Below are 12,694 nucleotides of genomic sequence, written 5' to 3'. Positions count from 1 at the left end.
AAAACATATGTGGCATATCTTTGGAATGTGGCAGGTGCATTTGTGAGACCAAATGGAATAACCCTGTATGCAAAACAACCCCATGGCGTGATAAAAGTGGTTTTTAGCTGATCTTCCAAGGCTATGCGTATTTGAAAGTATCCTGAATAACCATCACAGACGGTATAGCATTCAAAACCCGCTACTTCATTCAGAATTTCATCCAAGAAAGGGAGAGGAAAGTGGTCTCTCTTTGTAGCTGCATTTAGTGGTTTGTAGTCAACACAGACCCTCCACTTACCATTCTTTTTAGGCGTCACCACTACGGGTGACACCCATTCTGATTTTTCTACAGGATAGATGAATCCCGCCTCCAACAGTTTCCTTACCTCGGCCAAGAGTGCCTTTTCTTGTATGACCCCTAGTCGTCGTAGCTTTTGCACAACTGGTTTTACCCCTTCCTTCAGCTTAATATGATGTTCCACCACTGTAATGCCTGTGATTGTTTCATAGTTGTCAATGAACAAGTTAGGAAATCCCATCAACATTTGCAAAAAACTATCTTTCTCCTCAAGTGTTAATTCCATAGACAACATACCCTTCAACCTACTTCCTCCTAGGCCAGGTGATTTTCTCTCCTCTTCATTGGGTTTCCCTTTTGGTGATGGATCACCAGTTGTGCTTACCCTCTGTGGATTCTTCATAATGATACCCATCACATCAATGGAACTGTCACTTTCTTCGGTGGATGTGGTCTCCTCCTCAGAACTGGAAGATTCACTAGTGGTTTCATCTGCCGATGTTTCCAGATTCATTTGCTTCTGCTTGCCAATCCTCATGTCATAGTAGATTGTCTCCCCTTTCTTACCGGTCATGCGTAGAAGGCCAGTACCCCAGTCCTGTTTTGCCTTCATGGCCATCAACAATGGCCTTCCCAAAATTAGTGGATAGCCCTCCCCCTTAGTAGGCATCACAAAAACATCTACCTCTACCTCAGTGTTGAAAGCTTTGATTTTCACGGAACTTACCACACCCACACACTTAACTTTTGCATTGTTTGCCATCTTTGCCTTGCATGGAGAAGGCCTGTCAACCTCGAGCCCTAATCAACGAGCCCTAATCAAAGCATCATAGCTTCGCTCATTACACAGATTTGTGCACCTCCATCAATGTAGGTGTTTCCAACCCTCTTTCCTTTTATGTTTACGTCGACAATTGGAAGGATGTCATCCATGTTGCATCTCGAAATTGCTCCTGCTACCTTTGTTTTGGAGCGTCTTGTACTTACCATTTTAGACCATTGTCGCCTTACTTTAGGTACAAGATGTAGCAGCTGTGGCCATGTAATCTTCGGTCCTTGCTCTGCCACATCCAATGTTAGATCATAGGGCTTAGAACTTTCCCCTAGCTGGAAGTCGGTGATGCCCAATTTCCGTCGTGGCCTGGATGGCCTCTTGCTAGTTTCTCCTCTCATGCTTCTTTCATCATCTGATTGTGTAGCTTTCTCCCTCCTAGCTCTTTTCACAGTCATGGCTTCAAGTAGTTCTAAAAAGGTTACCTTCTCCTTACCCTTGTCCCTCTCCTTTGCTCTGGGTGGATCCACTACTACGGCTTTTCCTTTCTCTTCTAGCCTTATGATGTTTACAGGGCGATCAGGTGGTGGGGCTGGTGGAAGAGGTGGGATGGATGCTTGTAGTGGTGTCTGGGGTGGACGTAGAATTTGTGTTGGTGGGGTTGGTGCTCGGGGTGGGGGTGTTCTTTCTCTAGGGGGTGACAATTGGTTCCTCCTACCTCCTCTATTATAGTTTTGTCGTGGTTTGGGACAGTAGTACATACCGTGACCGTCTTCTCCGCAATTGTAGCAATGATACTCCCTGTTTTGTCGTCGTGCTCTTCCAGGGTCTTGATCTCTTTCTTGACTCCTCCCTTGTTGTATTAAGTGGACAGACAAATTCTGCAGTTGGTCAGTAATATGGGCCAACATATCTTGTTGGTCATGTCTTACCCCAAGAGCCGGTGGTGGTGGTGGAATGGTGGTTGTCGTAGTTGCTGGTCGACGCGATGTTCCTGATTCTGTTGACTCGGTTTCTTTGGCTTTCATTCGCAGCTTCTTGTCTTTAAGGCGAGCAATCTCAACGGCTAACTCGTACGTAGCCGGGAATCTACCTTTCACCTTCTCCTTGAGAAGCGGCCATAAGCCATGCGTGAACCGATCTTTTTTTAGGAAATCGGGTGCAGCTTCCCCCCTAGCTAGTGACTCAACCCACCGTTCCCACAAATCCACAAATTTGGACTCATAGGTGGCCTATTCTAAAAGACCCTCCTGCTTCAAGTCTCTCAACTTGTCCCACAACTTTTCTGAAGTGGTACCTCCCCCAAAGCGCCTCTTAAAAGCGGTTTTTAAGGGTTCCCAATCATCCTTGGTTGCTTGTGGAAGTGCATTGTACCATGATCTAGCTTCTAGCTTCATGAGATGCTTAAAGATTCTAACCCGGGATTCATCCGTATCTTTGTTGCTCACTACACATGCTACTTCAAAGTCATCTAGGAAGTCTGTTACCAAATCCTCCCCCTTCTTTCCTTTAAATGTTGGAAATGCTACACTTGCCATGATTACTGAGAGAGAGCTAGAAAGACACACTGCTTAACTTGCAAAAGTTTTTTTTCTTCTTTACAAGGAGGCGTGTATACCCTCTTATACTAGGACATAGATTAAAACTTCAAACGGTACATTGCCTTGTACCAAAGGTAAGAAAAATGGTTGATCTGATGCCAAAACCTCCAAAAACCGCTCCCGCTCCCCACCCGGCATGGTGTCAATGACGTGCTGGTAGTGAGCCTTCAAATCCAGTATTACCTTGATTGAGCGTACACGTGTTGGTATGTGTGATTTGTCTTGAGGTAGGTTGTACTGATTCATGTGAAGCTTAGAGGTGCTTAGTCACTGTCCAAGCTTGTGGGAGAGGGTGGTGTTCTTTCCTGAAACAAACTCAGTAGATCCCTAGTTTCTCTAGTGAGAGTGTGAGCCAATACTTCCATTATCTATGCTGCAGCATCAGGTGCGACTTGAAAACTGACTGTGATAATTACCTCGGTGACTTGAGTTACCCGATTCTCAAAGTAGAATAGTGTTGATTCTCTATTGTGTAGAGCTCCTTCCATTTTGTTGTTGTGGGTTGGTTGTAGGTTGCGGACATGGTTTCGACCTTCTCCTTCTTCTTCTTGGAACTTGGCCTATGTATATCCACTGGGTTTGGCGTGTTGGTTGACTCTCCCACTGCAAATCGATTACCGTTACGCTTGGCACTCGAGCTTCGATGGAGATGCGGAGTTCGTCTAGTTGTGCTTGGAGCTCTTCTTGTTCTATCATCCAATTAGCAAATCCTGCTAACCATTCATCCATTCACAATAGTTTAAGGGTTTCAGTCTTGTAAACTGAAGGGTTTCATGAAAAGATCCTCAGTGGGGGCACCAAATGACGGGAGCAAAGCGAGCCGCGAACCCCTGACGGCCTCTAAAACACCGGGGACCGAATGGCGCGCCTCGAGCCTGTCATGGTAAAGCAAACAAGAGGGCACCACCTAGCTTCAGCGGCTAGGACGCAAACAACAAAGTTTTCATCCAAGAGAGATGGATACTTGGGAGTAATGATGAAGAGGAAAGGGAATGAGATCAAGTGAGAGAGAGAGAGAGAGAGAGAGAGAGCGAGGGAGGGGGTATAACGGCTTAGTACTTAGGCACCACAAAAGGATGGTGAATCCGCACACCCTTCTCACATACACAAGCTCACTCCAAACACAAGACTAGGTGGCAATTCCGCACACCTCACATGGGCAAAACATTGCAAGAAAACATACTCACAAAACCTCAAGCTTTATTTAGAGAATAAGGCGATGAAATGGGGAGCATAGGGTAGGGGAATGAGAAGGGAGAGCGTGGTAGAGCACATGGCAGATAGGTGGGACTTGATGGCGAAGACTCGCACGAGGGTTATGGCCATCATCCTTCATTTAGTTTCCCTTCATCTTCCATAGCCCAAGGGTGTAGAGGTCATGCTCAAGACGAGCATGGTGATTGCGGTGATGGTGATGGTGTGTGTGTGTGTGTGTGTGTGTGTGCACTAGGCACACACAGTGCATAGTGTACTCTTTGGTGATGGTGTGTGTGTATTTAGTGTGATGGTGACCCCTCTTTATATAGGGGAGGAGGGGGGAGGAATTCTAGAATTTAGAAATGAAGAAATCATTATCTACATAGGCCATGTGACTGTGGGCCCCACTTGTCTGGCTGTGTGTATATGTGCTAGAACAGCAGTCTCATGAGAGAGAGACTAAGAGAGAGAGATGGGTTGATGAAAAAAAGTGAGAGGTGACATGGAGAATAAAGTAATTACAAGAGGGGAGTGTGTTCAGAGGTGAATCTGTGTGCAGATGTGTGTGAACACAAGAAAAATCAAGTAACCACCGGGTGGGGATGGGTCTGTGGGCACCTTTTTTAGTGAAACTGAGTGTGTGTGAGTGTGGGGGAGGTTATTTAGCTACAAGACAAGAGACATGGCGCCCTTTAGAGAGAGGGGGGGGTATTTGGGTCATGGGATATGATAGGACAAAGAAAGAGGGGGTGGGGTATACTATTTTGGAAGATAGGGTAAGTTGCATGTGAGTTAGGGTGCATTATTGGTGAGTTATAATGCATTATTGGTGAGAGGTGGGGTAGCTTGAGGGGAGAGAGAAAGGAGAAAGGACAAGGGGAAGAGAGAGGGGGTTGACCTTTTGAGTGGAGGAGAGGAAAAGGGACACTCGGCGGGGCAACAGTGAAGAAAAAGGAGGCAAGGTGGGGATGGGCTACCCCGCAAGCATGAGGTGGCCTATTTTACCTTTCTTATATATTTACATAATCATACTTTATTTTTTTCTTACTTTTTCCAATGCTTTTTTATCACTTCTTCCCTAAGAGGGGGTTTTCATGGGGTGGGGACGAGAGAAGAGGGGTATGGGAGCTTGGCTTGTGAAAAGCCCCCATCAGCACATCAAACGACAACCCTATTTAGATCTCAAATTTTTGAGTATCATGGCTTGCCAACATCCATAGTGTTGGACAAAGATCCTAGAATGACCAGTAATTTCTAAAAGGGTCTCTTTGAAAGTCTAGGTACAAGATTGAATTTCTCTTTGGCCTACCACCCACAAACGGATGGCCAAAGTGAGATAGCCAATCTTACGATACTCTATCTACTAAAGAATTATGTTTTAGAAGTAGATCAACGATCACAATGGGAGAAGTACTTACCCCTTGTAGAGTATGCGTACAATAATATTGTCTATACTACTACAAGAAAAACACCTTTTGAGATCATAGAGGGAAGACCTAAAAGTCCCTTGCTACTTAAAGTATATGGGAAGATCTTCGCTGTTGTTGCTGATGAGTATAGCCGTGACCTACAAGGATCTTTTCAAAAGGTTAATGAGGCTATATCCATCTCTCAACAAATGAAAAAAGCTGTTGCTGACAAGCACATAAGGGCCTTGACGTCTAAAGAAAATGATTGTGTCTTGCTAAAGTTTCTCAAGGCGCATCTAAGGCATACTATAGGAAAGAATCCTACGAGCCACCAAGAGTATTATGCTAAACTAGCAAAAAGATACTATGGTCCTTTCTTTTCAAATTCTTAAGCCAATCTATGAGATGGCTTATTAATTAAAGTTTCCCAACCATTGGCTCATTCACAATGCTAACATGTGAGCCTACTCAAGCCTTACAAGGAGAGCCACCAAAAAAATATATGGAGGACCCGCTAGAGATGAAAGATCAAGAAGAGGTGTTGCAACCCAAATTAATTCTTCGACACGAAGACAAGGTACTAAGAAACGATAACGTTATCCAATGATATCTTGTTAAGTTTAAGAGTTATTCTTCTAAAGATGCTAGAACTTAGCTTAAGGATAATAAGAACCTTGTCAATGCTTACAATGCTACACTAGAGTAAGCAAATGAAAATGCATTAAAATGATTTTAAATGAACAATGTTTTCTTCCTTATAACACACATTCTCTTTCTCTTATTGTGCACGAAATTTAAGAAGTATGCATTCGTAGGATCTTGTTTCTGGTGACGACGTCTCCCAAACACCAAGTAGAACTTGTCACTCTACTTTGGAAGTATGATATGAACTAAAGAGCAGACATGCTTGCGGCAGCTAAGTCTCCCGCGTACCAAATGGATTAGTTATCCATTCTGCAATGATGCTGTAGGGTAAAAAGGGATCCTCTACCCGCGAAGAAACATGGACTAATGACTAGGCTTTATCTTCTCTACCTCATAGTCGAGGACGACTATGATTTGAAGAGAGAGATAATGTCATGAAATATAATATCTAACTTTATCAAATGATTGTTTCTTATTAAATTGATCATTTAATATGGGAAGATAAAAGGGGAACAAGAGCTAGGTTATAGATATGTGCTTCTATACCTATCTCAATAGGGGACCAAAAGGAGAAATGGTTGCATCCCAATACGGGCCCAAAGGAGACGGTCTACCAAAGAGCAATGCGCAATAAGTGCTTCTAGATTTACCTCATCAAGGGACCAAGATGAGAGATGTTTACATCTCAATAGGGGTTTCCATGCTTAAATAACTAGGTGCTTGAAGTGTTCAATTCAAACCAAATGACTTAAGAAGCATAAAAGACACATGTCAAAGTCCTCCACATGTGGTCCTCATGATGTGCTTGAATCCTATATAGGATTTAAAGGGATCCAATGAGAATTTAGATGCATAAAAATTTATAATTAATTTATTTCTCTCAAAGAGGGAAAAGAGGACACATGTCCAAATGATATAATTAGATAATACGAGAGAGAGAGAGAGAGAGAGAGAGAGAGAGAGAGAGAGAGAGGGTGGATCAAGCATGAGAGGGGGTATACTCTCCCACACACACACACACTCTCTCTCTCTCTCTCTCTCTCTCTCTCTCTCTCTCTCTCTCTCTCATTGTGTGGGTGCAAAGTGCAAGAGCTTCATCTCCTTCTCCAAGCTTGTTGAGAAGTGGAGAGCGTACACCAACACTCTTGGCTATGGAATGCAAATCCAACCAAGAGCCATGCTTCAATGCTTAAGCTTGCCATCTTCTTCATATTCATGGTTATCGTTCTTGTCCCAAAAGAAATGTACGCAATGACACTCCTAGAGCTTCCATGGTTGAAGCTCCAAAAGAGGATACTCATTGCAAAGGCTAATTCCTCTCCATTCCTTGTAACCTAGGTGATGCAATGAAGATGGAAAGCTTCATGCATCACACGCATAACATAAACTTGAAGAAAGCACTAACTATCCCAAGCCTCAGTCCGAAGGCCTCAAACACCTCGAAGGTGGAGAGAGCTAGCGGGGAATGAGGATAGGGAAGAGGAAGAAAAAACATTCCATAGGAGAAAGAAATAGTTCCTCACTTATCATTACTCTTCTTGCTAGCATACATAATAGCATATTAATGAAGATGGAGAAGATGGCAAGCTTAAGAATTGAAGCATGACTCTTGGTTGGATTTGCATTCCATAGCCAAGAGTGTTGGTGTAGGCTTTCACTCTCACAAGCTTGGAGAAGGAGGTGGTGTTCCTCAACTTTCACCAAGTGAGAATGGCCTTGCAAATGAGTGTGTGTATGGAGTATATCCCCCTAGAACCCCCCCTCCTTGATTTGGGCGAGTGGTGACCTTTCCGTATGTTGCAAGCTCATTGGACCCCTCTCCCCTTAGCCAATCACATGCAGCATGCAGTCAAGTACATGGGTAGTCTTTTGACAAGTGTCCTCCTTACCCCTTAGAGAAAGAGAGCTTGAAAATATCTAGATATTTGTTAGATGGAAGTAGAAGCTCATTGGACCCCTCTTTAGCCCAACCAATAGCATTCAAGCACACCATGTGGTTAAGCTTAGTGAGAGTCTGACATGTGTCCCATGTGCTCTTTTAGAATTCCCCTAACTTTGAGATTTTTATGCATAGGAAGTTTCTCAAGTAGCTTCCTCATTAAGTGTGTATGTTCTCGTTTTGACTCAAGCATCTTACCCCCCAAGCATAGGAAGCTTCTCAAGCAACTTCCTCATTAAATGTGACAAGTACCTCAAGTACCTTAGTCATCAAGCATGATAAGCACCTTAGATGGAGTTCCCACCTCAAGCACAACCTTAGCTTGCTTAAGTTTAGGTCGAGTTCCCACCTCAAGCACAACCGTAGATTGCTTAAGTTTAGGTCGGGTTCCCACCTCAAGCACACTCCTAGCTTGCTTAAGGTTCCCACCTCAAGCACAGCCCTAGGTTGCTTAAGTTTAGGTCGGGTTCCCACCTCAAGCTCAGCCCTAGTTTGCTTAAGGACTTTTAACACTAACCATTGGAGGTCTTTAATGAAGCTAACCCTAAGGTCTTTTAAGCTTCATTAGTTAACCTTGCTCTTTGACAGACCATCTCTCATTTGGGCCCCTTTACCATTGACCGCGTGTTGAGATAGATCCGTAAGCACATGTCTATATTCTAACCCTTGTTCCCATTTATTATCCCATATTAAATGATCAATTTAATATGAAAAAATCATCTGGGTTGGTTAGATATTGGATATTTAATGACATTACCTCTCTCTTGAAATCATAGTCGTCCTTGACTATGAGGTAAAAGAGATAAAGTCATAGTCATTAATCAATTTGTCTTAGCAGGTAAAGGATCCCTTTTTACCCTACGACATCATTCCAAGATGAACGACTAATCCATTGGTGCTTGGGAGACATAGCTGCCGCAAGCATGTCTGCTCTTTAGTTCATTTCATCCTCCCAAGTAGAGTGGACATTCTACATGGTGTTTGAGAGACGTCGTCATCCCAAACATGATTCTTAGTATGCATATTACTTAAATTTGTGCACAATAAAGAGAGAATTAGTCTTATAAGACAAAAATATTGATCATTTAAAAGAAACATGTACATTTGATTACTCTAATGTAGCATTGTAAGCGTTTACAAGGTTCATACTATCCTTAAGCTGGATTCCTTGCATCCATTTAGCATCTTCAAAAGGATAATTTTTGAACTTAATAAGATAGCATCGGATAATCTTACCATGTTGTACTACCATGTCTTCATGCCAAAGGATAGCTTCGGGTTGTAGTACCTCTTCTTGATCTTTGATTTCGGGAGGGTTCTCAATAATTGGTTCATTTGGAGGCTCTCCTTTGTAGGGTTTGAGTAGGCTCACATGAAAAGCATTGTGTATGAGCCAATGGTTAGGTAATTTGAGTTGATAAACCACCTCATTGATTGGCTTCAAAATTTGAAAAGGACCATAGTATCTTTTTGCTAGTTTAGCATAATACTTTTGATGGCCCGTAGGATTTTTGCCCGTCGTTTGCCTCAATCGAGTCTTAGGAAACTTAAGTAAGACCTAATCATTTTCTTTGAACGTTAAGGCCCTTCTGTGCTTGTCAGCAACAACTTTTTGCTTTAATTGGGAGATGGATATAGCCTCCTTAATCTTTTGAAAAGATGTTTGTAGGTCACGGCTATAGTCATCGGCAACAAAGATCTTCCCATGTACTTTAAGTAGCAAGGGACTTTTAGGTCTTCCCTCTATGATTTCAAAAGGTGCTTTTCCTGTAGAAGTATGGATAGTATTATTATACGCATACTCTACAAGGGGTAAGTACTTTTCCCATTGTGAGTGTTGATCTACTTCTATAACATAGGTCTTTAGTAGATCAAGAATCGTAAGATTGGCTATCTCACTTTGGCCATCCGTTTGTTGGTGATAGGCCGAAGAGAAATTCAATCTTGTACCTAGATTTTTGAAGAGACCTTTCCAAAAATTACTGGTCATTCTAGGATCTCTATCTGACACAATGGATGTTGGCAATCCATGGTGTTACAAAATCTGTGATATGAAGAGAGTTGCCATTTGGTGTGCCTTAATAGTCTTCTTGACAGGGATAAAGTGTGCTTGCTTGCTAAACCTGTCAACTATTGTCCGTATTCCCATATTCCCATGGATAGATTTTGGTAATCCAAAGATAAAATCCATGGATATACTCTCCCATGGTGAATTAGGAATTGGCAATGGCTGGAGTAATCCAGGTTGCTTCCCTCTATCATACTTGGTCTTTTGGCATACTACACATTTTGAAACATACTCTTGTATGTCCACTTTTATGGTAGGCCAATAAAAGTATGTCTCTACTCCTTGAAGAGTAGGTTGAATGCCTCTATGCCCCGCATAGGGAGGAGCATGGGATTTATACATGACTTTCTCACGAAGGGAGTGGGTAACACATAGCCTATTTCCATGGAGAAGATAACCATCCTGCAAGGTAAATGGTTCCTCTTTCTTCCCCAAAGCAAGGGCTGACATTATGTCTTTAAAGTTAGGGTCAGTAGCATACTCATCTATCATAGAAGATAGATCATTGTGAGTTGCTATTGACACAGCATTAACTTTTGGTCGTCATGAAAGTGCATCAGCCACTTGATTGTGCTTACCAGCAATGTGAGCAATGTGGAAATTAAATTGTGAAAGAAAATTTGCCCTCCTCATTTGTTTGTCGGAAAGCTTTGTTTGCACCATGAAGTACTTGAGACTTTGATGGTCTATTTGTAAGATGAATGGAGTCCCCAATAGATAGTGCTTCCATGTGTCTAGGGCATGTAGAACAACTAACAACTCTTTCTCATAAATGCCTAAGACCCGTTCATCCGTGTTGAGCCTTCGGCTCTCATATGCTATGGCATGCCCTGCTTGAAGCAAGACTGCTCCAAGGCAATCACCACAAGCATCACATTGGACCTCAAATGGCTTTGAGAGATCTGGAAGCATAAGGACTGGTTGGGAGATAAGCTTCTCTTTGAGCTCGTCAAAAGCACTTTGCTCCTTAGCAGTCCATGAATACTTAACGTTTTTCTTTGTTAAGTCATGTAATGGTCCTGCTATTTGAGAGAATTTTTCTATGAAGCGTCTATAGTATGCACACATACCAATAAAGCTTCTTAGCTCATGTAGATTCCTTGGATTAGGCCATGCTTTTATTACCTCCAACTTTGATGGATCCACACGGATACCATCTCGACAGATAATATGACCTAAGTATTGAAGTTCTTGAAGGAAAAATTCTCTTTTCTTTTGATTGAGAAAAAGCTTATTCTCCCTTAATGCTTGAAAAATCACTTGGAGATGTTGCTTGTGTTCCTCAAAGGAATTGGAGTAGATGATGCTATCATCAAAGAACACTCCAGTGAATTTGTGGTAGGGTCTAAAAATTTTCTCCATTAATCGATTGAATGTAGCTGGTGCATTAGTCAAGCCAAAAGGCATGACTAGATATTCATAAATGCCAAACGTTGTACGAAACGCGGTCTTTAGGATATCTTCATTCACTATCTTTATTTGATGGTAACCACTTTTAAGGTCAATCCTATTGAAGTAGGTAGATCCTTGTAGCTTATCAAACAAATCTTCTACCCGAGGTACGGGAAATTGGTTTCTGATAGTGATATGGTTTAGTGCGCGATAGTCCACACACATGCCGTATGTACAATCTTTCTTTTTCACTAAAAGGACTGGAGAGCAAAAGGGAGAGGAGCTAGGCCTCACCATTCCTTTGTCTACCAATTGTTGTACTTGCCTCATGATCTCCTCTTGTTGAGATTGTGAAACTCGATAGGGAGATTTGTTAGGCGGTGAGCTTCCTGATAGGAGCTCAATTCGATGGTCATCATCCCCTCATTTTGGAGGTAAGTCCATAGGGATATCATCAATGAACACATCTTAGAATCCTTTTAGAAAGTTAGACAAGTCTAACTCTTCTTGATTCCTACCATTCACCTTTGATGGAACATTAGGACCTTTTAGGGATTCTTTGACAGAAATCATTTATGCAGAAACTGAGCTTTTCATTGATTTATCAAGGGCGAGGAAGTTGAGAGTAGAACCAAGGTCAAACAAGATGAAAGCATCATGCTCCCTTACCTTTCCCCAAGCATAGGAGAGAGGTGATCCTTTGCAATGAGTATCCTCTTTTGGAGCTTCGATAGTGGAAGCTCTAGGAGTCTCATTGCGAGCATTGCTTTTGGGGCAAGACACGACAGCCATGTCCCTGCTCCCCACACTTAAAACATTTGTGATCCTTGCAAAAAGTTTCAAGCTCTAAAGGAGAGAGTTTATTTGTACCTTTGTAAACTCGTTTCTCCTTGGATCGATCGTTGTTGTTGTTGTTGTTGTTGGAATGGCCGTGGGAAAAATTTTGGGCATTAATTTTTCCCTTTGTATCACTTTTGTCTTTATTTTTCATGGGTTTGACATTCTGTCTAACCCCTTGTTGGAAATTGATGCTTGAAGCAACCACGGTATGGTGGATTACTTTGTTGATAGAGTAAGGCCATTAAGAGTTGACATACTCGGCCATCTCTTCAAGTAATCCCGCACAAAATTGTTGTTTTTGCTCAACAAAGTCTATCTTTTGAAAGACAGTGGCCTTGAGATGTAAATCCCAACATTGTCTACATATTTGTGGATAGACTCATGATAGAGAAGCCTTAAACTCTGCCATTCGGTGAGCACTTTGTCCTTTGCATCACTTACAAGGAATTCCTTCATGATGGAAACTCGTAGAGTTTTCCATGTCTTTGGGGATTCTCCATTGCCTCGAAGGGTAGCCCACCATTGACGAGCCGATTTTTGGAAGTGCATAA

This window comes from Adiantum capillus-veneris, chromosome 18, assembly GCF_014529385.1.
Source record: "Adiantum capillus-veneris isolate H3 chromosome 18, ASM1452938v2, whole genome shotgun sequence".
Taxonomy (NCBI): Eukaryota; Viridiplantae; Streptophyta; class Polypodiopsida; order Polypodiales; family Pteridaceae; genus Adiantum; species Adiantum capillus-veneris.
This window is presented reverse-complemented; position numbering follows the sequence as displayed.